Here is a 4838-nt window from a genome sequence, read left to right as displayed (position 1 = left end):
CCTGGCATTCCTTGTCTTACTCTGAAGTTGTTTGTTTTTACCTAGGAAATTTGTTTTATCCATTTTTAACACATAAGGTGATAGGGTCTTGTCTATGTCTAACCTGGTTAGACCTCTAAAGAATATGAATTACATCTGTGCTTATAACTTTGTGACCCACCTAGCTACAACATCACCTGTGTGTAATGTAAGCTGAATTTACATTAAGTCTATGTCCCTATATAAAACTTTTAGAGCATCCTTAAGAGTCTGTAAGCAGTTGAAAAATCTTTAACTTTAGGCATGGTGTTTAGGTTTAGCAGAAAATTAGCTTTTTGCTAAAAGGAAATTAATTTTAGGCAAAAATTGGTCTTTTTAGATCCCTTACATTCTTTATACACACATCTTCATCCACATACTTTAACATTCTGATTTAAGTTCCACTCAAATAACATTTTTAACAAGTATTCTATGCCCAACATTGAAAAATATCTTCCCAGTTTCTTCAGTCATCTCATTTCGACCCATAATTGACCATATTTCTTATAAGACTATTAAGAGAAACTACACCAAATTGATTAATCTTATTACCTATTGACAATGAAGCAAGTAGTCTGGCTTCAAAGAGTTAACAATTTTATTATTGAAAATCTGTAAAGAAAAAGCCTTCTTTAGTATTAAGGTCATTAAAAAATCTCTACCTGTCAACCAGACTTGCTTACAATACCAGTGTATATACCTTCAGATTTTATATAATCCATCGATTTGAGATAGCTCCTGTTAATAAACTCCATGAAATATACTTCCTATGAATACAGGCAAAACATGACAACTGTTTTGGGGATAATCTTTATTAATACCTCTAAAATATTTGGAAATGTTTTTATTAGGAGTAACTAAAAATTTTTAAATATTTAAAAAAATATTTAATTATTTTTTAAAAATTTTTTTAAAAATAGTTTATTTATTTATTATTATTATGAGAGAGAAAGAGAGAGAGAGGTAAATAGAATAGGCATGCCATGGCCTCTAGTCACTGCAAACGAACTCCAGATGCATGCATCCCATTATGCATCTGGCTTACATGGGTCCTGGGGAATTGAACTGGGGTCCTTAGGCTTCACAGGCAAATGCCTTAACTGCTAAGCCATTTCCTCAAATTTTTGTTTCTGACTTGAGACAGGCTGACCTAGAGCTCAGGCCAATTACTTCACCCCTTTTAAATAACAGGATATTACAATCTTTTTAAATGCCTGGCCAATTATGAGTCACCACCTCAGAGAGAATTTTGTTGTTTTAAAATAATACCCTATGTACATTGATGTTGACCTAGAACATAAACTCAGTAATTATATTTATAAGATCATGTAACAAAATATGGCTTTGTTTACATAAAATTTTAGCTCACTATAGGCTTTAGGTGAATGTGACTTTAAAAAAACCTTTTTTTTAAACTTTATTTTTATTTATTTATTTATTTGAGAGAGAGAATGGGTGTACCAGGGCCTCTAGCCACTGCAGATAAACTCCAGATGCATGCACCCCCTTGTGCATCTGGCTTATGTGGGTCCTGGGGAATCGAACTGGGGTCCTTTGGGTTTGCATGCAAATGCTTTAACTGCTAAGCCATCTCTCTAGCCCTGAATCTTACTTAAAGACAAAACCCAAAAAACCTTGAAATAAATCAAATGCCAACAAAAATTCTAGGAGAGACCTATTGGACTATTTGGATCAATAAAGAAACCAAAGGTGTCTATTAACAATGTCTTATTTGTGTAAAGCCCAAACAAAAGAGGAAATATCAGGCACAATTCAAATTATAACTATGTACTTATGTTTATCAAGCAATTTAAAAGTCACATGGTTTAAAATGTGGATTCAGGCTATCATGTTGGAACCTTGGAGATCCTCCTGTCTCAGCTTCCCAAATACCTAGGATAATAGGCCTAGCTCATTTTATTGTTTACCTTTTTTTTTTTTTTTAAGATCTTTAAAGTGCTTTTCAACCAATTTTAAAGGGGTTTTTCAACAGAATGATTTTGACCCATATCTTCAAAGACTAGGATAAGTCAAATGAGCACAATACCAAATACAAACATGCTAGCAATAACAGCTCTCCTGACACTGCCATGCAGCTGCCAACCCAAAACTGAACCAGAAGCAGACGTGGTTGCCAAACCAAAACTGAACAAGAAACAGACCTTCTTTCAAAATCTCTGAATGGAGCCAGAGAGGGTTGAGGGCGGACCCTCAATTCCGCATCCATGGGAATTAGCACTGCATCTAGCTTCTCTGTTGGACCCAGAAAAGTGCACAAAACCAGAAAAGAAAAGAAGAGTGGAAAAAGCACCTCCATAGGTTTCTTACCCAATAAAGGAGGGGGCCAAGAGTCCTAGGCAAAAATTCTCTGTCAATGGCTTACTACCAACTCTGAAACCAGAAACATGGAGATGGATGGAGATCTGGTTCTCGGGCTGAGATTAGGGGTCTTTCCCTGGTTTGGTCACCCCAGAGTCAGGAAAGGAGGTCTTGAAATGTGGAACCCAGACAAGCCACCAAGATATTATGGGGTCTGGTGTCACACAAGTATGATCATTGTCTCATGGAATATGAGGCACAGTTTTATTGGGTAAAAAAGAAAAAGAAAAAAGAAAGAAACTTGTGCATCAGGTCTGCATCCCAGAGGTCGGGATCTCAGGATGCAGCACTGAACTTCTGGGAGTGTCAGCTTTTATTGGAGAAAAACCACAAGATGTTCATTGTAAAAACAGGATGGAAGTTAAAATACAAAGTTAGGTGGAACTGAGGCAAGAAACAGTCTATGCTATGTAATCACAAAGGTATTTAGAATCCAAGAGGTACAGGAAGGTCAAGGTACACTGCAGAGAGGAGTCATCCCATTCCTTACATAACAGAAAACACCTGCATTTTGCAATAAGGCCTGTGGTAATGAATGATTCCTGAAACTTCTCCTTTATCTGTCAGGAAGATCAGCTTGGGTGGTGGCCTCCATTATGTGTGCCTAAAGGCAGGGGCTGCACAGGAGGATGTTTAACCAGCCCTATTGTGTCCCTTTACATTCCATTTCCAACCCTTAGTTTCTTTGTGGGGGGAGAGGTCCCTTTTTATGGATGTGTTCATACTTATTCAAGCAGAGGTCCATTTCCATGAATGCAGAAATATTCAGAAATTTAAACCAAGATTTCTAACTCATGGAAACATAATACCAGTATTAAGTAATGATCAGAGAGGTGCTCATGACATGGGAGGTTATTCATTAGAGTTAAGTTTAAAAATAATGTGCCGTACATAATGGAATAAAATTATGTGTTAACATTTATTAGTGTGCTTTCTAAAATGTAAATGTGGTTGCCTGTATGTGATGCTACTATAAGCAATTAACATTTTCTTTTGTATAGTTTTCTCTAGTTACAACTTGTATAAGGTGACTGAATATTATTTTCATATCTCAACCTATGATGCAATTAGGAAATTGTTTTCTGGGTCCCACACAAATGGAAGCTCCCTTATTTTATTATTTGTGTGGAGGTGGGAGAGATATATACAATTTTTCTTCCTTTAAATTTCACTCTGTCTCAAAGTCAATCTAGAAACAAATAATATTAAAATAATGCAGTATATACTTCCAGACTTCACACCTTGCTTTTAATCTGAGATAAAATATTGGGATATCTGGTTTGAAAATGGTTTAATATTGAAGAGTTAGAACGGTTCTTTTAAACATTGCCAATTTATGAGGTTGGGGAGGTTGCTCAGAGACATAGTGCTTGCCTAGCATGAGTGGGACCTAGATCTGAGCTCCAGCCCTGAAAAAAAAAAAAAATCTGGGTTTACAAAGCAGTCACAATTGTCCACCTTAATCCCCCACATGGCCATGGCCTCATTTTCCTCATGATCTCACCTGTGCTCATTAAAAGCAGAACAAGGAAAAAGCAACCAGCGAAACAATAATGAACAAGCTTGGAGAGAACCCATGGGTTCAGCAGCCCAGGAGACAAAAGCCCAGCAAAGGAGAAATAGATTAGGGGAATGGGGAGGGGAGAGAAGGATGGGCTCCGTCTGACATTGTCATCCCTCCCAAAATGGCCAGAATGGTTCCATTTAATTTCATCTGAAAGACTTCAGCTAGAGATATTTCTAAAACTAGTCTTTTCTTTTGTATTTATTTTTTTTCTTTTTTCTTTTAAATTTAATTTATTAGTTTTCTTTTCAATAAATACAGGCAGTTTGGTACCATTATTTAGGCTCATCTGTGATCTACCCCCTCCCATTAGACCCTCCTTGTTAATGAAAATGGGTCGAGCATTGTGGAGTTAGCCCCCAGTTATTGGTATGATAAATGTCTCTGCAAATCATGACCCAACATGTGACTCTGACATTCTTTCTGCCCCCTCCTCCGCAAAATTTCCCTGAGCCATGTTGGGTTCATTTTTGGTGTGCTTCAGTGCTGAGGTGTTGGGGGCCTCTGAGGCTCTGGCTCTCTGATTTGGTAGGAGTTGATTTTTCTCTGCGTTGGTCTCTGTGGTGGTTTAATTCAGGTGTCCCCCATAAACTTAGGTGTTCTGAATGCTAGATTCCCAGCTGATGGATATTTAGGAATTAATGCCTCCTGGAGGGAGTGTATTGTTGGGGGCAGGCTTATGGGCTTTATAGCCAGGTTCCCCATGCCAGTGTTTGGCACACCCTCCTGTTGCTGTTGTCCACCTTATGTTGGCCAGGGGGTGATGTTCACCCTTTGCTCATGCCATCATTTCCCCCTGCCATTGTGGAGCTTCCCCTCAAGCCTGTAAGCCAAAATAAATCTCTTTTTCCCAGAAGCTACTCTTGTTGGGTGATTT

The sequence above is a fragment of the Jaculus jaculus genome, chromosome 2, assembly GCF_020740685.1.
Source record: "Jaculus jaculus isolate mJacJac1 chromosome 2, mJacJac1.mat.Y.cur, whole genome shotgun sequence".
NCBI lineage: Eukaryota > Metazoa > Chordata > Mammalia > Rodentia > Dipodidae > Jaculus > Jaculus jaculus.
The sequence above is the reverse complement of the archived record's forward strand: the minus strand, read 5'-3'. Positions refer to the sequence as shown.